The sequence below is a fragment of the Prionailurus viverrinus genome, chromosome E3, assembly GCF_022837055.1.
Source record: "Prionailurus viverrinus isolate Anna chromosome E3, UM_Priviv_1.0, whole genome shotgun sequence".
Taxonomy (NCBI): Eukaryota; Metazoa; Chordata; class Mammalia; order Carnivora; family Felidae; genus Prionailurus; species Prionailurus viverrinus.
The window spans coordinates 21,744,954-21,769,626 of NC_062576.1; positions in this window are offsets into that span (position 1 = coordinate 21,744,954).

Genomic DNA, 24,673 nt, shown 5'->3' on the forward strand with positions numbered 1-24,673 from the left:
ATGTGATTACAAAAAAAATTTAAATCTTCTGTACATAAAAAGCATAATCAAACTTGAAACGAAAACAACAAACGGGGAAACACATTCGCAGCAAACATAATTAAAAGGAACGATGTATTTATATATTTGAATTAAGGCAAATCTTTAAGAGAAGCAAAGATGCTGAAAGATGGATGGCCAAAGGACATAAACAGACATTTTCCCAAGAGAAAATGCGGCTGTTTAACAAACATGGAAACGTTTTTCAATATCCTACTAATCAAAGCCATGCAAATAAAAACAATAACATTTCATGCCTTTCAAATTAGCTGGTCTTTTAAAATGATAATAGGCATATTAACACAAGTGTGGCAAAATGGGTAGTTTGTAACATCGCGGATCAGAGTGTGAATTGGCCCAGCCTTTTGGGGAGAGTAATTTGTAAATGTGTATAGAAGGCCTTAGAATGGTTCCACCCTTTGATCCCGTAATTACACGTTGGAGCTTACAGCTTGATGATGGGGCCTCAACACGGATGGTGGGCTGGGGTGGAGGAGGGGGTGAGTTCAGTTCCTACAACAAGATGATCATCGCAGCAGCACAAGTAACCGTGAGATCAAGAAAATTTTAATGTAAATGTTTGGTTAAATAACCCATGCCCTGATCCTAGCATGGAACATCGTGGAGTCAGAAAATGCAACGTTCACAAAGACTGTGTAATGTGGAAAATGCTTATGATATAATAGTCACTGGGAAAAAGAACACAAGAAAAAAATCGCATCTAGACGATGGACATAATTATGTAAAACAACAAACAACAACAACAACAACAAATCCTATGCACCAAAGAAAGCCCCTAAGAAAAGACATTAACATGTAAATGGTGGCTGTGCACGGATGATACAATTCCGGGTGATTTTTTCCTTTCTTTTCTGCTTTTCAGGGATTTTTGACTTTTTGCAACCCCACGAGAAGAAATGCGTTGATAGTCATTTAATATTTCTACGCCCTTTGACACCTTGGGTCATTATGAATGTCAAACATTTTGCTTCAGACAAAAGGGCACTTGGGGGGGGGGGGCTTTAAAATGTAGTTCACACACAAGGCAACATCCACTAAGACAGCTGAAATCAAACCAATGTCTCAGTTCAGGCTGCTGTAACAGAGTCCCATAGACTGGGTGCTGATGCACAAAAGGTGTATTTTGTCGCTCGCAATTCCAGAGGCTGGGAGGCCAGGATTTTTCGGGCATATGGATTTAGGCCGGCAATTTTCCAGAAGGGCTAAGAGTTTTACCTTGCTGCTTTCTGAAAGCGTCCCAGTAAACTAGACATGAGTGTATCCGGATGTTTCTGTGTTTACTGTAGAGTAAACACTGTTTCCCCACGCGGAAACAGGAGCTCCTTGGGGGCATCGGGACCTGCCTCGTGTGTCACTGGAGCTCGCTGGCATAGTGCATAGAGGGGATCCTGATAGTTAGCTGACAGATGGCCTCACCTCACCTCTCCCACCGCCCGCTCCGGACAGCTGTGAAATCTGGCGAGTGATGTGGCCGAGTGGCTGGGGGCAGGTCCCTCCGAGGAGGTGGCCTTCGGGTGGAATAATGAGGAGGCGTCAGGAAATGAGGTGCACAGAGAACGGCAGATACAAACGTCCCCCGAGAGAGACACTGGGTTAGGATGCTCGAGGAAAAGAAGAGGCGGAATGAACGAGCCGGTCAGGTGGGTGGCGACGCCCAGGCCGGAGAGCGGCAGGGCCGGGGGCGACCCCGGACCCCCAGGAGCTGAGGGATTCCCTGGTTGCAGCGGGCAGCGGTCGTAAGGCTCCGGGCAGGGTAGAGGTGCGGGAGCCTTTAGTTTTCCTTTAGAAAGATTAGAGCCAGTTAATTGGAACCTGTTATCAGAAGTCCGCCTGGCTCCCGCTTGCCGCTGAGCTGTGCCCTCCAATTAAAGATCGCTGCGTGGCCGTCAGAGCCACCAATGGGGAAGGGACAGAGTGACGGCGTGCAGAGAGAACTGGCAGCTGCCTGGAGTTCCAGGTGGAAGAGGGCCTGCGCGGAAGAGGCTCTGCCGTGACACCCACAGCGTCTGTTACCCGCGAGCTGTGTTCCCTCCGCGTCCAGATGTTGAGGCCCTAACCCCCGCATGTGACCGTATTTGGAGATGGGACCCTGAGAGGGGTAAATCAGATTAAGGGGGGGTCAGCCGGGGGGTGGGGCCCCTCACCTGATACGACTGGGTGTTCTAAGAAGAGGTGCCAAGGGCGGGTGAGCACAGAGAGGCCGTGTGAGGTCGCAGAGAGCAGATGACCACCTGAAAACCAAGGCGAATCGCGCGCTTTCAAAATTCTTCTTTTCCGGCTGCCTCGGCACCCCCCCACCCAGGCTGTGCGCGCTCACCCGGATGGCCAGCCCGGGGCCTGCCACAAATTGTCTCCTTGCCCTCCCCCGGACTGTGACCCAGTGACATTCATATGCACCAATGGACCCTCTTCATAGCTGTTGCCCCGACCCCCAGTAGAGGCGCTTCAGGTGGGTCTCCCCCTCCCTTGGGTGAGCCCGCCTCCCCGGGGGGCTCTGCCCACGTGGTCCCCAGGGTGCTGGGCTGTGCCTTCCTCCTCCAGGACCCGTGAGCTGAACACATTTTTCGTTTCCTCTGCTTCTCCGCCGGCACGTCTGTGACTGTGCCCTGAGGGATGGTTAGAGACCCCACAAGGGGGAACCACTCGGCCATTTTCAGTGCACCGGGAGAGAGGCCTCAGGACAAACCAACCCCACCAGGACCTTGATCTTGGACTTCCTGCCTCCAGAACTGTGAGAAAGAACTCTCTGTTGGTGAAGCCGTCTGTCTGTGCCATTTTGTTCTGGCGGCCCTAGCAAATGAATACGCGGTCCAGTCATAACGCTTCTCCCCACGAAACCCGGACGTCTGTAGATCTCGCTCCTCCTGGCTTGTCAGAGACCCAAGGGGTTCCCAGAACACCGGCCCTGCGGTGCTAACACCGGGGAAGCTCCAGACAAGGTGGGATGAGCTGGTCGCCCTGCACCTCTACCGCCGTCCACATCCAGCCCTCGAGGGAGGATGAGAAAGACACGAGTGACGGGCGCCTTCGGAGACGCGCTTTGTTGCCTGTCGCCAGGACACATCACCGACCCTGATGACCTGCGGGAGACGGCGCAGATTATCTACACGGAGGAGGCGAAGCAGGTTTTCAAGGTTCCGGCTAAGGGATCCGTCTACAGCCTTCACCCCACGTGTGCGCTGTGCCCGGGACTCACGTAGTCCTCGCACGACTCCGGGAGGTGGGTGCCACTGTTATCCACAGATCACACATGAGGGAACCCGTGGTCCCAAAGGACTGTCCCCCAGGTCACACAGCTAGAAAATAGCCATGGAGTCAGGGTCCACTCTAGTGTGTGTGCTCCTAACCGCTGCGGCTGCCCCAAACCCGGCTTTGGGTCTAAATGAGCCTCTTAGCCACTCTGGTCACAAACGGGCCCGTGCGATACAGCTGTAAATCGAAGCACCTAGTGCAACCTATGAGCTCCGGGAGAGGTTGTCTTCTTGGTTTATTCTCCACGGACACCCGTAGCAATGACCTTGACACTGGAGGGCAGGGAGACTCCCCGCGGCATCAGATCCGGCCGGCTGGCCAGACGGGGCGGACTCCCGACAACCTCCCAGGGTTACCAAGAGGCTTGAGGAAGAGAAACCCTGCCCAGCACGGAGTCGGGTGCTTAGCACGCAGCAGCCACTCAATAAATGTTCGCTGATACTGACTGTAGTGATAACAGCCACTTCCCTCCCCGCCTCTGCTTGAACCCCTTTCGGCGTCGGTCTCAGCATCAGCTCTGAGATTTCCTGACTTTCCAGGCAGGGGTTCGGGTGCCCTCGCGCCCAGGGCCAGCGCTTGGAAGAAAAGCGGCTGCCTGGAGGCCGTGATGGAAGGGCTCTGGCCTGATCCTGCCCAGCCCGCACGAGAGCCGCCACCCGGCCCATCTCCCGTTTCAGAGATAACACCTGAGCAGGCGCCGGTTTATTTACGGCGACGCCGGGCTGCCGGGCCTCTCCGGGGTAAGTGAATTTCAAAATACTTTAAATTCAGGATAAAGCAGTGAAATGGGAAAATCTTTACACTCCAATAAGACATCATTACTGGCAAGCATATTGCACTCACAATATCAGACTGAAAAGCGCCAGTGCATGAAAGGGAATGAGGGCATCAGTGTGGGCATCGGCCAGCTCGACAGACGGGGCCTTGCCGGGGAGGACGCTCCGGGGGGCTCCCGGCGAAAGATCCCCTGTCCCCCGCTCTTCAAAGACGGCAGGGTTTCGAGCCCACGTTCCGGATAGGGGTGGGGTGGGGAGGGCAGCTGCCGTTGGCCTCTGCACAGTTCTGCCAGGACGAGGCTTGCGTGAATCTGTAGAGGGGGGTGAAGGGGCAGGTTGGGCAGGGACCATTAGCATTTAGATTGCACAACTAAGAAACTGATGAGTGGAAAGGACTGGTTGCCGCGACACCGAAGAGGGGAGAGCAAGAGTCGACACCAGAAGTCGCCGGAATTGATTAATTGCTCTTAAATGGAGGTCTCGAGTCCGGGCAACGAGAGGGAGAAAGCGAGGGAAGGAGGGACGTGGGGAGGCCAACAGGGAAGGAGGAAGGCAAGAGAGCAGAAAGAAAGACAGGAAGGAAGAGAGGTGGGGGGCGGGGAGAGAAAAGAGAAGCAAATAAATTGGGAAGAAAGACAAGAGGGAAGGAGGTATCCTTATCAAGGATGCAAAGCACCAGCATACATTGTCTACTTAATTCTGTGAGGGAAAGACCTGTTATTGCCTAGGTATGTGAATAAGGAATGGAACTTGGAGGAGTTCAAGTTCTCTACGGTGAGTTCCCAAAGCCCCTTCCAGGATGCTGCTGGCTCTTCCCTAGCTTTCCCTGAGCCCCATGTCCAAGGGGCCCTGCTCGTTCAAGGCAGGTAAACCTAACAGGAATGCCCGGCACGACGACTTTTCTGCTCCATGTCTGACACTGTGTCAGATGCTTTAAAGCAGCATCTCATTTAATCCTTATAAGAGTATACCCATTTTACAGATGAAGACACAGCGGCTCAGAGACGCCAGACCGAGGGCACACAGCCACTCTGCCAAGGAACCAGGAGTCTTACTCGGACTGTCTTAGTTTAGAACCGTTAGCCTCGGTTCTGGCTGTAGCTCAGCTGTTAACTCACGGAGTGACCGAGGGCCTTTTCCCTTTACGGGCCTGTGCTGGGCTAAATGAATAATGGCCTCTGCAAAGATACCCCCGTGCCTTAGTCCCTGCAACCTGCGAATATGCCCTCGTACATGGCAAAACGGACTCTGCAGATGTGATGCAATTTAGGGTCTTGAGATGGAGAGATTTTCCTGGATTATCTGGGTGGGCCCAGTATAATCGCAAAGGTCCTTACAAGGAGAGAGGCAAGCAGGAGGGGCAGGATCGGCGTCAGAGAGAGACTTGAGGATGTTGCGTTCTGGCTTTGAAGAGGGAAGGGGGCCTGAGCCAGGAACGCGGGTGGCCTTCCCACGCCGGAAGGGGCAAGGACACGGATTCTCTCCTGGAGCCTCCCGAAGGAACGCAGCCCTGCTGACACTTCGAGGTTAGCCCCGTCAGGTTCGTTTTGGACTTCCGACCGCTAGAACTGCAAGGTAATAAATGTGTGTTGTTTTAAGCCACTAATTTCATGGTGATTTCTTACTAATACGGAGCCTCAGTTTCCCTATCTTTCAAATGGAAGTGATGATCTTGGACCTGCCTATTCTGGGTGGCTTTGATGAGGACGAAATGTCATATGTTCTCACACTGGCCCCGAATCCCACCCCTACTAGGACACCGCACACAAACTCTGGTGCCCAGACGAGTTTTGCACTGCCCAAGGAGACCCGCCTCCAGACCGTCCACATCTCAGCGTGTATTTTTTCAGAGTTCTGATCTGCTGGCCCCAAAAATGGCCAGCTAGTCTGCTGGGCTCAGTGAAAAATGAAATCAAGCACAGAAAGAAACAGAACCCAAAGATGGTGAGAGACTGGACCTTGACAACATAATTCAAGCACCTGGATCCAGCTATGCTTGAAGCTGCTCTGCCGTTGAGCTTTTTTTCAGTTAGGCCAGCCAAGAATTTCTCATTCTTGCTTAGGCTGGTTTTGGCTGAGCTACTGTCCCATATAACCTAAAGCATTTAGGGCATCCTACTATGAATCAGGCTCTGTGCCACAATCTTCACTGTAATAATCCTATGCAGTAGGATTACTTTAATAGCTGTGAAAACAGAGGTACAGATTAGTTAAGCAATTTGCCCAAAGTGCAATCACTTGTAAGTGAGGAACAGGGGAATTCAAACCCGTGCTTGGGCCCAAGGTCTTTGCTTTTTCTCCAGGACGAAGTTTTTCACTTTCACTTAACTTGAACACAACTTGGGGGGCCGTAAAGTCAAACCGAAATCGCCATTTCTCTCAGGTCTTTACTCCTGCACTAAACATAATAGATCACAGTTGTTGTTAAGTCCTATGACGGATCCTCTTAAAATCTCTGCTGAAAACCTTATTAGGTTTTCTGTTCAGAGTGTAATGCTTGGTAGTAAAAAGATACAAGCTCTTGGCGAAACGGTTTGTATCAGAAAACACGTTGTAAAAGCCGTTGGCTGCCAGGTAGTTACCAAAGGAGCCGGTTTACTTACATTCAAATAACGTCTAGCGCACTGAGCTGGCGGTTTCCGGTCAGAAGGAGTAGTTTGTTTGCTTGCTTGCTTGTTAGTTACTCGGTAAGGGAGGCGGAAGGCTGTGACCAGAACCAGAGCGAGGAGACCTACCAACATATGACCCTCAATTTCCTTCTCCTGACTTCCCTTCCCCTCCCCCCACCCCGCTCTAAAGTGTTTTCTGTGTTTGTCTGCTCGACTGGGTTTTTTGTTGTTCTGTTGGCCTGGGTTTGGGGAGGGGAGAGGGGTTTTTGTCCTGTTCGTCTCATGTAGACACTGTAAACCCACAGGCCAGGAGGAATAAGTGAGTGAGCAAGGAGCCAGGCTTGTATTCCGTTTTCAAAGACCCTCAGTCTTCTATTTAAATCTTTAGACACAGGGGATCACTGTTTGCCTCCGGAGTAAAACATGGCGTCTTCCCTCCACCTTTCACTTCCCCCTTCTTGTAGGAGACCCAGAAACACACATAAATGGCACAAAGCTTGAGGCTGGGAGACGGTGGGGTGAAGGGTAGAGTGTGTGTGCCTGGGCGGCCAGCGATACAGGCCCGCTCTTGATAGATTTTCTGGAAACCAGGCAAAGGGCAGGCCAGACCTTTGGGAGTCACTCGTTTTTCAATGTTGCCCAGAGTTATTTTAAAAATTGCGTTGGCGCAACAAAGACAAAGAGTGGCGACCGAATACGGCCCGTGGGTCTTTGACTTGGGGTGTTTGGCATAGAGAAGCAAATCGGGTAGAGAAAAGCTTGACTGGTTTTCATTAGCCAAGGCACAGAGCTACTCCCGTGAGGAAAGGGATCTGAGATGCAGGGGGGAGGGAAAGGAGAGCGAGCAAGCTGCCGGGAGTTCGGGGAAGAGACGGGAGAAACCGTAGGTATCGGCTGTCCTCGAGATTGTGAAATCTTGGCAGACAGGTGGAGAGAGGGGATTACACGAGCTTCCCTCTGCAGCCAGCGATGGGATTCCCTTTGCTGCTCCTAGAGAGGAATCCGGGATCTATGTAAATTGCTCTTTATTCTTGAGATTTTTGGACATGAGGCTGCAGTTGGCTTAAGGCTACGTCACACAGGGGTCGGTGGCTTTGGACCCACTCGCCTCTCTGGGCCTCAGTTTCTTCATCTGTAAAATGGTGATGGTAACGTCACCTCCTCGCAGAAGTACGATGGAGACAGTGCTGGTGTAGAACTCGGCTGTGTCTGCTCCATAGTCAGTTCTCCACAGGTGATAGCTATCATTATTTATTACCTCATTTACTTGGATGAGTTGCCTAAAATCTCGGAATTTCACTTTCTCACATTTCAAAGGAGCCTAGAAAACATCAGCGCCTGGAGGGGATTGCTGAATGGCCTGGTGCGCCTGAGGACCTCCTCACGATGCCAAGCACAATGTAGACACTCAATAAACAGTCCCAATGCACCTGAATCTCCTCTTCCTCTGGAGTCTCTCCTTCTCCCTCTTCTCTCCCTTTCTTATTCCTTCTTCCCGGGAAGCCCTGTTGGGGGCTGCTTGCAAACAGGCTCAGAAAGGCAGGCTAGGAGCTGAAGGTGCAGCTGAGAGACCGTGGTTGGGGGTTTTCTTTCAAGCTGATGGTGGGGAGAGGGGCATGGCAGGTTATTATGTAACAAGAATGTTTGCAAAGATTTTGAGTGCAGGGGAAAACAGATGAAAAGTTGTGCACCCGCACGCGCGGGGGGGGGGGGGGGGGGTGCCTGGGTGGGTTAAGCATCCCGCTTCAGCGCAGGTCATGATCTCACGACGTGAGTTTGAGCCCCACGTTGGGCTCTGTACTGAGAGCTCAGAGCCTGGAGCCTGCTCTGAATTCTGTGTCTCCGGCTCTCTCTGCCCCTCCCCTGCTCACACTCCATCTCTCTTTCCCTCAAGAATAAATAAACATTAAAAAACAAAAAAAGTTGTGGTCGCAGTTAAGCCGTACAGGCAGGGGCGCCTGGGTGGCTCAGTCGGTCAAGCATCCCGACTTCGGCTCAGGCCACGATCTCACAGTTCGTGGGTTCGAGCCCCCCATCGGGCTCTGTGCTGACAGCTCAGAGCCTGGAGCCTGCTTCGGGTTCTGTGTCTCCCTCTCTCTGTGCCCCTCCCCCACTCATGCTCTGTCTCACTCTCTCTCTCGAAAATAAATACACATTTAAAAAAACAAATAAATAAACATTGAAAAAGATTTTTTTGTAATAAATAAGAAAGGCTAGAAGAGCCGGGATAGAGGTTCTGTGAGGATTGACTGTGTCTGTCTTATTATTTGCCCAATGCCTAGGGTAGGGATTGGCATAGCATATGTGGCTCATAAATGTCTCTGAATGAATGAATGAATGAATGAATACCAGACCTGAATTGAGGCAAGAGGCTGAGCCTAGGAATGAGTGTTCTGGAGGCTTTTTATGAAGATCCAGGAGCTGAAAAATGCAATTTAAGGGGGGAGCCCAGACAGAGAATGCGTAGGCAGAGCTCAAAGGAGGACCGTGGAGATATCCTCGGTGGGGGGAAAGACACGGAAAGGCGCTGGTGGGTCTTTAGAAAGGCTGGCAAGAGAGCAAAGAGGACTCAGCGAGGTGAACACACAACAGACAGATCATATCAAAAAGTGGGTCTTCTATTCTGAGGCTTAGAACCATTACATCAGCCTTCAGAGACGCCACAGCTTGGAATCCTGGAAGGACGAGGGCCCGCTGGCACCCGAACAAGAAAAGAATTGCCGAAAAAGCAGCAGAGCGAAAAACCTCCCCAGCTTGTTACATCCTGCTGGAGGCAGAAGAAATTCCAGCAGATTCCAGGAGCCCGTCAAGGGGAGGAATTGGGCTCGGCCAAGCCAGCGCTTTGACAACCACACCCCGACAGAGCCAGGACGCCCGGCCAGGGTGCCGTGGAGCAGGACGTCCGGTGGCAGCCTCAAGGGAAGCCAGGCTGCCTCGGGTATGGATTCCCCATTGTCACAGCTCACCTTCCGAGCAGCTCCCGTAGGTTCACCCATTCCCCTTGGGTGGGAGCTGTTTGCAACAAAACATCTTCCCACTCAGCAACTATGATACTTGCTAGTCTCCTGTGGTCCTGGAGGAAGGATGTGGCTCAAAATGTACTCATCTCCTTGCTGCCTTTCCTGGGTGGTGCCCAAGTTACTGGCGTTGGGGCAGAAGGGACACAGTACTGGTAAGTGGGGGAGGGGGGTCTGAAGTGCAAGGCTTCCCATTGATCTTCAAAGGAGGATAGTGTTATTTCCTTTTAATCGTTATGAGCGCATTCCTTGTTCTTGAGCAGGGAGGACATATCTTTGCTGGTTCCGGTGGATGAGAGGGAGACAGATCTAAACTACTCAGGTCCGAAGACTTTCCTGACCTTCACGCCTTGCAAGGGCCCAGTGTCAAGACTTAATAAACGTTTGGCCAAGTAAATTTGTGCCATCAAGAGGACACTCGCTCGTGAACAGCTCTTAACTGTGGGTGAAATACGAAGATTGAACACTTCAAGGGCAAACACCGGTCTTCCAGGGGTGTGCTGTCTCCTGGACTCGAAGACATTGCTGGCCTTCTTTCCAGTCCTTCATTTAGCCCGTCACCAAGCTACTGGATTTGACTTCACAAATCCCTCTCAGCGCTGCCCTCACCCACCCGCCCCCCCAGTATCCCCACTGTCACTGTCTTCTTCTTCCTTTTTTTTTTTTTTAAAGGTTTATTTATTATTGAGAGACGGAGAAACAGAGCATGAGCAGGGGAGGGGCAGAGAGAGGGAGACACAGAATCTGAAACAGGCTCCAGGCTCCGAGCTGTCAGCACAGAGCCCGACGCGGGGCTCGAACTCACGGACGGTGAGATGGTGACCTGAGCCGAAGTCAGACGCTCAACCGACTGAGCCACCCAGGAGCCCCTGTCACTGTCTTCTTTCAGGGTAAAGAAGCTAGAAAGCATTGCAATAACCATCCGTCTCCCCATTCCGGTCAGGAGGGATTTGTTCTGGTAACTGTGTCCTCTACTTTGCCCGTTCTTTGCCAAATAAAATTCGCTCATCGTTCTCTCACGTAAAAAAACCTCTTAGGCATCCAAGTTTCTTCTAGAATAAGGTTTCGATTCCTTGCAGAACTTTCTAGTGGTACCTGCTGATAAGTGCCCTGTTTCAAACTGTATCCCAGCCCCTCGGGGGCCGCTCGCCGCTCTCAGAATGTACCAGATTCTGGGATGTTCTTACACGTTTGCTTCCCTTTCTCGAGAAGCCCTTTCCCCCTTTTGCTTGCAGAACAATTTATTGTCTACAATCCCCCTGAGTCTTTCATGGATCTCACACTTCATTGCACTCACCCTACCCTGCTCTACCTGTATTCTTAGTGTCGAGGCAACAGACCCGCACCCCCGCCCCTTGGGGGTGACAAGGGAAGACACAGTCCTCCCAGATAGAGTTTCATCTGCGCTGTTCATTTCCTGAAATGTTCCCGCCGTGGAAAGGACACATAGTATCATGTTCATTGGACACGTGGCGAAGTGGAAGGGGACTGTGTCGGGAGGAGGGTGTCAGACCAAGGCAACATGCAGAAAGCAACACAAAATTGCTACCTGGCTCTGTATCTTCTTTGCCCCCTCGCTAAGCAACTCCGCAAGGCACCACGGCGCACCCGAGAGCCGTTCCACTCAGAATTCTAAGAAAAGAACCCCGGGTCTCAGCAGGAGCCCAGGACTGCCTGCTCTTTTCTACCAGCCAGGCAGGCGTGGTGATTCCTTCTAGAAAACTGTACTGTGGGATGTAGACATTTTCCTAGAAGGAATGAAGCCGACTCCAGGAGAAATGAAGTTCAGAACTAAGTGCGCCCAAGCACACGACTCAATTTTTATTATTGAAAAAAAAATCGCATGGTAAAATTAGTCAACAATACAGAAGGATATACGATGAAAAGTCTACCTGTCCCTCAACCCTTGTGCCCCAGGCTTCCAGGTAAAAGCCGTGGGGTACCTCCTAAAAATATCCCATCTTATATAAAAATCAGTAAGTGTCTGCACACTTTCTTTTTGTTTATTTATTTTGAGAGAGAAAAAGTGCATACGCATGTGCATGAGCGGGGGAAGGGCTGAGAGAGAGGGAGAGAGAAAATCCAAGCGGGCTCCACACTGTGGGTGCAGACCCCAACGCAGGACTCGATCTCACCAACCGTGAGATCGTGGACTGAGCGGAAATTAAGAGTTGGACGTTTAACCCGCTGAGCCATCCAGGCGCCCCTGCACACTTAAAAAAATTTTTTTTAACGTCTATTTTTGAGAGACTGAGAGACAGAGCATGAGCGGGGGAGGGGCAGAGAGAGGGAGACCCAGAATCCGAAGCAGGCTCCAGGCTCTGAGCTGTCAGCACAGAGCCCGACGCGGGGCTCGAACTCACCAGCCATGAGATCGTGACTTGAGCCGAAGTCAGATGCCTAACGGACTGAGCCGCCCAGGCGCCCCCCGCCCCTGCACACTTTTTAAATGAATGGAAACACAGCAAAAACACTCATCAACCCCTTGCTATTTTTGCTTAGGATACACTTTAGAGATCACCCCATCCAAGCCACAGACATATCAGTCCTTCCAAAGCTGCACGGTATTGAATCGTGTAAATGTGCCATACATAGGTCAGCTTCCCTATGGGTGACAGGCCCTTCGGTCAGTTCCACTCTCTAATTATTAAAGGTGTTGCCACGACAGGCAACGCATCAGTCGTGGTGCCCGCATCTGCAACAACTGTGACGCAAATTCGCGAACAAAAAGAGCACACGCCAGGAGATGTGAAAGTACAAACTGCTTTAACAACGACAACAAAAAGGCCTTTCTGGGGATGGTGGATCCCTGGGGTTGTGAACCACTCCACGTGGCTCTGGTGGGCGTCACTGGGGAGCAGCTGACTCCAAACACAGGGCTGGCGTGACAGAAGAACAAGGCAGAAGAACTTGGGATGCTTTGGCGTTTTCAAACCCGTTGTCCATATATAAACCCTCAGTGTGGCATTCAAGACCCGCGATCTGGTACATCATACAACGAGGTGAGTTAGGCCTTGCCTTACAAGCCAAACTCCTGCTTGGCAACTTGAACACAGAACCTAAGAGATGCCAAGACGAGCTCCAAGTATGGCTAACGTCCCCCGAGGCGTCTGGAGACACGGGACACAGGTACAGCCTGGCCTCAGGGGCAAATACAGCTAGAAATGTACTGCCAGGACTTGCCATCCTGTCTGGCTTTTCTCCATATTCCATCTTCCTAGCCTGGTTCTAAGCCACTAGTCACCCTCCACACATAATAGTCATTAGCCACATCCAAAAGGCAGAGGAACGACTTTTAGCAACTGAAGAGGGACGCCCAACCAGAAGTAAAGTTGGAGATGCGGGGGTGCGGTCCTGTCTCCCTGCCTGGCCTCCCCCGTCCCCGCATGCGCACACTGGGTGAGGCACAAAGCTGAGTGGGGTCCCCCTGCAAAGTCCGGGCTCTGTCCCAAGGGGCCACCACTGCTGGTGGGGACACCACAGCTCTACTCCGCATCCCGGTGGGCAAGCGGACCCCGTATCCTAAGACTTTATGCAGTTTCCAGACAAATGAGAAATCCAGATTAGTGTGTGAAGCCTCTCGGTTTCGTACAATTTTGAAAATAATCCTTCCACAAATAAATCCTATGCAGGCTGAAAAAACACGTATGTCATCGGATGAGGTCCACGTGTCCTCAGATCCCTCTGCTTTAGGGGTACCCAGGCTGCTGACACACTGTTCCCCCTTCTGTTTCTTTTTTTCTAAGTGCTTTCTTTCTTTCTTTCTTTCTTTCTTTCTTTCTTTCTTTTGAGGGGGGAGGGGCAGAGAGAGCGGGAGAAAGAGAATCCCAAGCAGGCCCTGTGCTGTCAGCGTGGAGCCCTCTGCGGGGCTCGATCTCACAAACCGGGAGATCAGAACCTGAGCCAAAATCAAGAGTCAGATACTGAGCCACCCAGGCCCCCCTCCTCCCGCTTCTTCTCTAAACAAGTTCACCCCAGGGCTCAGCATCCACGCTGCCAACCCAAGCAATAGAAATACGCAAAGGTCTCCGACTTACAGCTAAAACAGGGGCTGGAGAGCAAGCCCACTCTTGTTGAAAGGAATGTTCCGAAGGCTTCTCGGAGCCTCTGGTCCGGCGGCCTGAAGGAGGCGCACACATTAAGCCTTCTGAAGCCCTCACAGGACAACTTCTAACTGAAAGCTAAATTGTATAAGACCGGCTGGCCAGATGGGTGGGTTGGGCCATAAGAGCAAGCATCAGTCAGATCAACTGAAGAAAAATACATTGTTTCATCATCACCACTACAGCCGCTTCCTGTCTGAGCCTGCTTGACCGTTTCCCACTTCCCAGGTGGTGTTCTTCCCTTGATCCTTTGAAATGAGTCATGTGTTCCTTCCTAAAGTACCTCAGAGGAAGAGCAGAAAATCTGGGGGCTCCTCACACCCCTCCTCCCCGTTCCCCTTTTGAGTGGGAAGTGCAAATTTGCTTCTCCTTGGAACAGCCTCTTGTACATATGGTATGTTCTTGGAGGAGGTGTGCCTGCACCTCAGGGAACTCGCTCGGGGCAGGGCTTGGCACCAGAAGATGGCCTTCCTCATCAGAACCAGAGTAGTGGGGACGCAGCCCTTCAGGTCACCAGTCAACAGCAACCCAAATCTGGCTACCTTGCGTATGCAGGAAAACGAGAATGGATTTGGCTGCCTTTGGACGGATTCCTCGTTCCTATGTTGAAGTGTGAAACACTGAGAGAGATTTGAAGTTTTCCATGTTTGTTATATAAACCTTGCTGGAAAATCAAAAGCATCTGTCTGCCTTTCCCTCTCTGTTGGGAGCCCAGCACTATTCCATTCTCTCTTGACATTATCACCCTGATTTCCTTCTGGAAAAATCACCTCTTCCCCACTGGCTTGGGGCTTAAGGACCATTTTTTTTTTTTCCAGATGCTCTGAGGCTGGGAATATTCTGTCATTCTTTCATTGGTTCCTTTCACAGCTATTCACGGAGTGTCTACTTTGTTTCAAACACTGGCCTTAGTGCCGAAAACGCTGATAATTAATAGTGTCTTTTCTCTTCTGACTTCGTGGGGACCAATCCAGCTTCCCTTGACGTAAGCTAGGCCGTCGAGCTTCCTCTCTGGAATCAGGACCTTACACAGAATGGCACAATAGCTAAAATTGATCGGACTCACCTATTCCAGCTTGGCCCTTTGTGAGGTGCAGGGGGAGTCTCTGTTTCTTGGACCTTCCAGAATCGCTCATATTTCTACCCACGGGAACTCCTGGGTGCTTACCTAGACTTGTGTCATCCTTTCGAGCCTTCCCATCAATGCCACGAGCATCTAATATACTTCCATGAGACCCCTCTCTTGAGCGTGCTCAGGGGGCTCAGTTGGTTAAGCATCTGACTCTTGATTTCGGCTCAGGTCTGGATCACCTAGTTCGTGAGGTCAAGCCCTGCGTCATGCTCTGCACGGACAGCACAGGGCCTGCCTGGGATTCTCTCTTCCTCTCTGCCCCTCCCCTGCTTGCGTACGCGCTCTCTCTCAAAATAAACAACAAAACTTGAAAGAATTGTTTTTAAAAAACCCTTCGTTTGTTTCCGTGTACTGATGTTGGTTTTTATCGCTTGTGAGCAAAGGAGCCCCACTGCTCTCTGGAGCTGCTTCTCAGCCTATCTCGCTGGTCACTCGGTTGGCGTGGGTCCACGATCTTACCAAAACCCGGAGGATTTTTTAAACCAGAGTTTTATAAAACCAACAAAACACGCAGTTGAAAAGAACTGAAGTCATGCTATAGAAAACATTCACGGAATTTCACCTTCCTCTTTCTCCCTCTCTTCTCTCTTCAACCCCTGTTTTGTAATTGTTTTGTACGGAGCAGCTTGTCTTTGACGCTCTGTATACTGTGGCTTAAAGTGAGCCTTGAAGGGAATAGAAGTCTGAGATATGCCACAAAGGCAGCCTCTCTTTTTTTTTTTTTTTTTCCCTAATGTTGATTTATTTCTGAGAGACACAGACAGACAAAGCATGAGAGGGGGAGGGGCCGAGAGAGAGGGAGACCCAGAATCCAAAGCAGGCTCCAGGCTCTGAGCTGTCACCACAGAGCCCGACGCGAGGCCCGAACTCACAAACCGTCAGACCATGACCTGGGCTGAAGTCGGACGCTCAACCGACCGGGCCACCGGGCACCCCAACGGCCCGGTGAACTCCCGCATGGCAGCAGAAAACATAAGCTGAACTCCTGCATGGCGGCAGAAAACATAAATTGTTTCGGTTATTTTCAGCGTCCAGGCTGACAATGCAAACGAAAGACATAGCAATACAAGATGGCGGGAACCTACAAATGGGAGAGAGAGCACCTGCCCTCCCCGTGGAACCAGCTGCTGCTCGGCTGCTGCCATGTAGGAATGTGGGCCCGGGACCACCAGATCGCCCCACTTTTGAAAAGGAAGCTTTGAAATCTGGATCTGTTTTTACATGTTGATTAAGTAAAAAGGAACGAATGCTTAAAGACCAAAGAAAACATGTTTGTGGGTAGGTTTTAGCCTATACACTACCAGTGTTCAGCTCTGGATCTTTCTTTACCTATTCTGCAATGCACCTTATGATAGACCAACTTGCTGTGCTTCTGGTCTATCATAGATAGATCATGGGTACTTTTAGCTTTATATTCTGGTACTTCCTTATTCCCTTGCCTTGTTTGGGATTGATGACCGTCTCCTACATCAACTGCTTTATGGCGTTGCTCTAGGAATTGCCCGAGGCTCTAACCCCCGGGTGCCCTTGGCTTCATTCCAGGCCCGGGGACAGTTGACCAGGCCTTCCGGCCTCCAGCCTCTGCTTGAATGCTCCCCGTGACAGGGAACTCAGTACCTGCCATCAGCCAAGTCCATGATATGAAGCCATAAATAGAAGGGATACGGATTTGGGAGTCAAACATACAGGAGTTCATCCCAGCATTGTTTCTTAAGCCTGTGCAAGCCACAGTTTCATCTGCTAAATAAATACTCGTTTGGGGAATTGAATGTGATAACACTGGAGAGCATCCAGTGCCTCTCACAGGGAGGAAGAGGATCAGAGTAGTAGTCTCCCTTCTCTTTATGATTTCTTGTCCATTTGTCCTGGGGATGCATATGTCAAATTCCACTTTCACGCGATGGTCTTTCGAAATGAAGAACACTTTTCCAGACTCGGTAGAACAGGTTGTTTGAAGTGTGAAAGGAACCCGTATGGGCACGCAGCCCAGTCACTTCTGCGATTCAGACAACACGAGGAGGTGTGTTTGCCGTCATGACAGAGAAGGCCTTCCGGAAGCCTGACTGAGGGACGGAGGACCCACCTGGGAAAGGGGTCACCCCAGGACGAGAGTGTCCGGGGAAAGGGTTTCGCTCAGCTACAAAGCTCCCCTTTGGGGTGAGGTAGGTGAGGTGGAAAAGGGTCTTTCCCAGCTCAGCGTGTGAGGTTTTAGGTCCAGCCCAGGCCTCCGGACGCATGCCTGACTCTCTAAGGAGAAGGTCGTGCAGTAAGACCCGAGTGAAAGGAAAACAAAGCCTCTTTTGGCCCTGGAAAACCCTGGGACCCAAGCAAGGCAGGATGGACGGCTTGCGAGCTCAAGAGCCAAACTGAACCGGACTGTGGGGGTGAGAGACCGCACAGCTCTGCACCCCCCCCCCCACCTGCAGCAGACAGACCTCCCTCGGGATGACTAGGAGACCGGCTCCGCAATGCTTTACACACGAGAACTGCCATCATCGCTATTATTCGGTGTGATGGTGTGTGGCTTATAGCGTCTGTGACTTGACAATCAAGTAATGAGCTATTGATGAGGGAAATGAACCTGATGACAGCCGAGGCTGGAGACCATTAACATATGAGCCTTTCCTGCTGGATGTTGTCACCCGGGACTCTTTGATCATAGCTAAATAATTCTAGCCGCGTTTATTGAGATGTTACTCTGTGCTGAGTACTCGATGCGGATGATTTCATGCAAGGCTCACAACCCTCTGAGAAAAGTCTGTTACTGTTCCGTTACCGGGAAGGGATGGGGGCAGATGCAAACGAATACCAAGTCTTGGGAGATGGGGACGCGGGGCACGCTCGTCGCTGGACAGTTTATCAAGAGACACTGGTAGCAAAGTGGGGGAGCGCACACGTGGTCCCCTGAGCTCTGGTTGTCCTCAGAGGAGAGGGGCTCAGGCTGGGCCGAAATGGGCTGGGAGAACAGTGGGTGCGGATTCCAGAGGGAGGGACGTACCTGTACGTGATGCTAGAGGAAAGGCAGGGTCCGTGCCCTCCAGACTTTCATGCACATGTCCATCGCCTGGGGATCTAGTTAAAGATGCAGAATCTGATTCAGTAGGTCTGGGGCGAGGCCCGAGTTTCTGTATCTCTTAAAGTCCCCCGGGGGGATGCCAGGGCTGCGGGTCCACGGATCGCTTTATGAATAGGGAGGATCTAGGCAACTCAGTCATAGTGGGGCTTTGGGTTCGAGAACCCGCCTTGTCAGGAAGTGTAATTCTGCGTGGTTTCAGCGGGTACTTACCACTGAGCCAACAAACCTGCTGAGCCACCCAGAAGATACTGCAAATGGAAAGTGAGCAGCATCACGAGAGTAACAAAATCCAATTTTTAGCGTTAATTTCATACGATGGCGGTACGTTTAATATGGTGGGAAATCGGCACCCATTAGGTGAACGGAATATAAATTGCGATAGCCAGGGGTCTTTTCAAGTTAGCAACACCCCTCCAATTTAGCACGAACTGACTTAGGTTTTTACTTACTCCCCTTGATTCAACAGCATCCTTCATCCGTTATGCCCGTCTCGCTAGTTTTCCCATTCGCCTGTGACAGTTGAAGGCATACGTGGCCATTTTCGTGAAGACAAATCAAAATCTTGATTTCATAATAACATCAGAAGCTACAGGTGTTCTCTCATGAAAATCACTTTCAACTGCAAAAAAAGAGAGGACCTTTGTTTTTCTTCCCGACAAGATAATCTAGACGATACAAGAACCAGAAGGTGGGAAGTTATGTCATTTTGTTGGCTAATTTTTTTAAACAAAATTTTTTTTAACGTTGTGTTTTCCTTTCCTTCAAAACACTGTATTTTGACTTCTTACTTCCTCATGTGAGAATACAGGTGCTGATTTCAGTTCTGTTCCTGTTCCTAATTCCCGAGTTCTTCTGAATTGTTACTTTTACATGTCAGATCTACAAGACTTACATTTTGTTCCCTACCGGTAATTAGTCCTCTAAGCTGTATCCGTAGGTTGATTCGGAAAATTGAAAATCAATAGTGATTTCATTATTATGACTGCTTAAACGTGGTTCACTGCACAGCCGTAGCTATGATTAAATGTTCTTTCTCATATGACTTTTTGCCTGGAGTTCCATTTTTTCGGAACTAATTACTTTAGACATATTTTTAATTTTGTTCAACCACTTCTCCAGACTTAGGATTCCACTGTCTCCCCGGAGAGTTCCTCCTGGGCTTTGCATGTCTGATCACGTCTTTATTCTCCCATCCTATTTATTGATACTTTAGTTATGTATTGAATCCTAAAATGACACGATTTTCCCTCAGAAAGGCAAGAGCTCGTAATATCTGGAGTTGCTGATAGATGGTTTGTTGCTGCCTTTGTTTTCATTTTGGACTTTTTTTCTCTCATTTTTGCTTTTAGGACTTTCTTTTTAACCTTAATGTTCTGACCTTTGGTGGTCATGTGCTATGTATGTGTTTGTTTGTTTTATTCATTGTTCTGGGAACTGGGTGTACATTTTCTTTTTTTTTAAAAAAAATTTTTTTTTCAACGTTTATTTATTTTTGCGACAGAGAGAGACAGAGCATGAATGGGGGAGGGGCAGAGAGAGAGGGAGACACAGAATCGGAAACAGGCTCCAGGCTCTGAGCCATCAGCCCAGAGCCTGACGCGGGGCTCGAACTCCCGGACCGCGAGATCGTGACCTGGCTGAAGTCGGACGCCTAACCGACTGCGCCACCCAGGCGCCCCTGGGTGTACATTTTCAATATAAACACTAAGTCTTGCTGCTCTGGAAAAACTGCCTCATTACTTCTTTGATACTTACTCCTGTCGTTTGTCTTTTGGTCAGATGTTGGACGCGCCCGCATTGACCCTCTGGGTTTCTTTTCTCGTATTTTCCACCTCTTTGTTTCCCTGTCCTACTTCTCAGAGGTTTCCCAGATCTGATTGTCCAACTCTTCTATTGAATTATTTTCTATTCTGACAAATGGATCTTTACTGTCTAGGAGGTATTTCTTGGGAGACATTCATTCCACTTTCACGCTGTCCTCCTCTCATTTCCTGTTGCCACATTTTCTCACATCTCTCAGGGACCATCCACGCGAGTTTCAGTTCCCTCCTGTTCTTTGCATGACGTCTGTTTCCTCCAGAACTATGATTTGTGTCTGTTCACTTCGATGTCTCTCTTTCACGTTGGAGGGTCTCCCAGTAGAGGACCTTTGAATGTTCGTGCTCAAGAACAAGTCACTTAGAAGTCCAATCATATGTGGATCTTGAGAAACTTAACGGAAGACCAGGGGGAAGGGGCGGGGGGAAAAAAAGTTACAGAGAGGGAAGGAGGCAAACCATAAGAGACTCTTAAAAACTGAGAATAAACTGGGGGTTGATGGGGGTGGGGGGCAGGGGAAAGTGGGTGATGGGCATTGAGGAGGGCACCAGTTGGGATGAGCACTGGGTGTTGTATGGAAACCAATTTGACAATAAATTATATTTTAAAAAAGAAGAAGAAGAAGAAGAAGTCAGTTAAACCTGATGAGGGCCCCGTAGCATGGACAGGCCTTACTGATTTTGCCACTTTGCTCCAAGAGAGACCGGTTTGGGGAAACAAGTAAATCGTTCCCTGGTGAGCCCCTAAATGATAAAATGTAAAGGACGTTCTTCTGGAGACTTCCAGTTTCTCTGGAAGAAGATACTCCTCCTTTAAAAGTCTCGGCATAGTAGCCTGGCTTCCAAGAATTACGTCCTCCAGGGTGAAGTGGGTTTGACTGTTTCAAAAACAGACTTTGGATTAATCACCTTGTTTTGTGCCCCACATTGTACTCCTGCCCTCTTTTTCTGTAAATACGCTGGGCTGTGGCTTCCTGGATTCTGCTTCATCACTCTTCAATCATCTGTATCTTATCCATTTTCCAGAGATTTGGTGAACTCTTCCTTCTGATGACTCTCTTTTCATCTTCTCGTCATTGAGCATTTAGACATGATTTTCATTCCTACACTATCTTTTATGGAACATATTAGTAGAGAGAGGGAACAAACTCATACAGTCAAGCAGTCACCTTCAACCAGAGGTCATTATTTTTTTTGACTTTTTAAAGTTTATTTATTTTTGAGAGAGAGGGATCGAGAGAGAGAGAGAGAGAGAGAGAGAGAGAGCACGAGTGGGGGAGGGGCAGAGAGCGAGGGAGACACAGAATCCGGCTCCAGGCTCCGAGGCACCAGCACAGGGTCTGACGCAGGGCTCGAACCCATGAACCGTGAGATTGTGACCTGAGCCTAAGTTGGACGCTCAACTGACTGAGCCACCCGGGCACGCCAACCAGAGGTCATTACCACTACTTGGCATTAGAAATCCAATCCACTGACAGCAAGATCTGCCTATCCAGACCTTTAAAGATAATTTCTGCCTGTAACTGGCACCAGTGATTATTCGGTGCCCATGAAATTATAAACCATGTGCAAAGACAGTACTTGATCATAAGTTTATGTTTCCAATAAGATGTTTTCACCTGTAAGTAAATAAGACATCTTGGCTCAATCTGTTTAAACAATAAGGAAACTTACTATCTCACACACCATTAGGTCAAGGGGAGGCAGGACCCACAGTAAGTAAAACCAGAACTCTGTTTCCATTACTCTGAGATTTCGCTGACTGCTCTTTTTCTGTATGTGGACTCGCGTTAGCTTCCATCGTGGTGACAAGGTGGCTTTCCGCATGTACCTAAAGTGGTTTCCTTCCTTCCTTCAAGGAAGTTGACCTCGAGGCAACTAGGGAAAATGCTTTCCCATTTTTATATCTTGTAAATGAGACCGAGGGGAAATCCTTTCCCCTCACCATAAAATAAAAGGCCATCTCAGCAGTCCTGTCCCTTTAAATCACCAGGAAATGCTAGTTTACTAAAATCTGGGTTTCTGAAACAAACACTTGCAGGGGAAGTAGGGTTACCATGATTTGCACGAAGAAACCAGAATTGTCTTTAGAAAGTGGGTTGAGTGAAGGATAGGAATATCTGGGAAAAAAAAAGAAAAAAGATGAGGCTTTGAAAAAGATGAGTGGGGGAAAGGACACAGGTTGGGTAAACAATTGCATCCACCACTGGTGGTCATGTCAACGATCTGAGACGTGCTTACGTTCTAATTCTTATTAATGCCACACCATCACGCACCGTCGAAATGTCCCCGTGGAGACTGCTCAGGCACCTGACAACACATTCACTTCACCATTTCTCCAGGTGTGGGCCTCCCATCCATCACCCTCTCTATACTCTACAAGGAGATGCTCAGTTTTGTGCCCTTGGAGATGAAAGTTGCCTGGAGGGTCTTTTTTTTTTTTTAATGTTTATTTATTATTGAGAGACAGGGAGAGAAGGAACGCAAGTGGGAGGAGCAGAGAGAGAGAGGAAGACACAGAGATCCAAAGAAGACTCCAGGCTCTAAGCTGTCAGCACAGAGCCCAACGCGGAGCTCAAACCCACAAACCGGGGGCGCCTGGGTGGCTCAGTCGGTTAAGCGTCCGACTTCAGCTCAGGTCACGATCTCACGGTCCGTGAGTTCGAGCCCCGCGTCGGGCTCTGGGCTGATGGCTCGGAGCCTGGAGCCTGCTTCCGATTCTGTGTCTCCCTCTCTCTCTGCCCCTCCCCCGTTCATGCTCTGTCTCTCTCTGTCCTAAAAATAAATAAATGTTAAAAAAAAAAAAATTAAAAAAAAAAAAAACCCACAAACCGCGAGATCGTGACCTGAGCCGAAGTCGGAAGCCCAGCCGACCGAGCCACCCAGGCGCCCCTGCCCAGAGGATCTTAATTGCCAGTCCTGAGAAAAGAGTGCCCAGCTAAGGTGTCAAGTGGGCTTTGTGGGAGGTAAGGCTACCATGCTGTCCCCACCCCTGTGATGTTTGGAAAGGGATCACCATGGTTACCATTCTCCAACCCCGCCATTCTTTCCTGTGGCCAAACCTCAATCTACAGCCCATGCTCAGTTCATGATCAGGCTGCCGCCCGTATCCTCTGCTCACTTTAATACTGTGTGTGCAAGTAATTCATCTCCAAACGTGTTACAAAAGTGTCAGCTGCGCTGGGTCCGTCCAGGCAACATTAAACTTCAGTTAAAACGGGGATTTGCAAAGTAAAGGAACGGTATCTTTCCCTAGATGAGTTTCTCAGGCACTGAAGGTCTAAGTTTTATTAGTAAAATCGGAAAAATTATGTAGCTTGGGAAAACGGAGCAGGTTAAATTCAGGCAGCTTTGTTTTTATTTGTGTGTGCATTCCACAGACATTCCCGGATGTCTACTGTAAGGAAGGAGCTGGACGGGGCTCCCCATGACACTTGATGTTCCCCATAGCGTGGTGTCTTAAAAATTCCCCAGGACACAGCCTACTGAGAGGGAAGTTTGTGAGCAAGAGGTCTAGGAGAGGTGCTCTTAGAATTAATACCCATAAGGCAGTGAGTGCAGCGAATTGACAAACGGAAGAAGGTGTAGAGAATGCAGTTGTAGCAAAGGCCCGAGGTCACCCCACAGGGAGTTGTGGACGAGGGATGGTCTTCTATCCTTGTCCCGAATTAAAGCAAGGAGCTCAGGTGTCTGTATCTCTACTTGACCTGCCAGTGGAATTTAGCTGGTCCTGAGGAAAGGTCGTAACCTCAGGCAAGGCAGCTCCCCTACGCCCAGAAACTTCCTGCAGAGTGACTCAGCAGTGAACAGTCAACAGTCAACACTCCCAGAAGCTGGGGAATGAATGCCTCTGTCCTGACTACCGGGAATCCCGGTAGTTCACCACTGCATCTGCTACAAGCAGCAGAGTTAAAAATGTCTAGCTTGACTCTGGTCAAGGGAGAATTAGAAGGTACCCATGTTGAGGGGGCGCCTGGGTGGCTCAGTTGGTGAAGCGTCCGACTTCAGCCAGGGCACGATCTCGCGGTCCGTGAGTTCGAGCCCCGTGTCGGGCTCTGGGCTGACGGCTCAGAGCCTGGAGCCTGTTTCAGATTCTGTGTCTCCCTCTCTCTCTGCCCCTCCCCCACCCATGCTCTGTCTCTCTCTGTCTCCCTCTTTCTCCCCAAAATAAATAAATGTTAACAAAAAAAATTAGAAGTTACCTGTCTTGAAACCCTACTGCTATTCTAAACATAGGGCAACAAAAGATAAAATATAACGAGCATATAAGCAAAAGAGACAAGTATATAAGATATAAAAAATAAAAATGAAAAAGATACGTACCTATACTCGACATATTGCCCTAATATTGACTTTCTTCATGGACACACAAGATGGTTCCTTACGGCAATAAGATGGCTCCCTGTAATGATCAGAGCCACAGGCTTCCTTATTTATATCTTGTGAGAAGGACAGGGGGAAATTAACCTTTCCTTTTGCCACAAAATCAAAGTCCTTCCCTCCCGTCTTGTGCCACACCAATGCAAAGGCTGCCGTGGACAACGTGTCTGGAGATCAGAAGCCCAGGGTGGTGAACAGGCTGCTGGAACGGAGAAAAGGCGGCCAGGAGTTTGGCTCCTACGAGAAAATGAAGACTAAACATTCCCCACGAAGGGAAGGGGACGAGAGCCAAGATGATGGCGTGAGCCTAGGAGCTAGACAGTCTCTTCCCACTTCTGCAAGAAAGTTGAGAAAGCTGAGATTCTACTACAATGGGATAAGGAGGCAGGCGGGAGGGACCAGACACAGCCTCTACCGAAAACTTGGATGAGCAGCCCACTGGCTCAGTGCG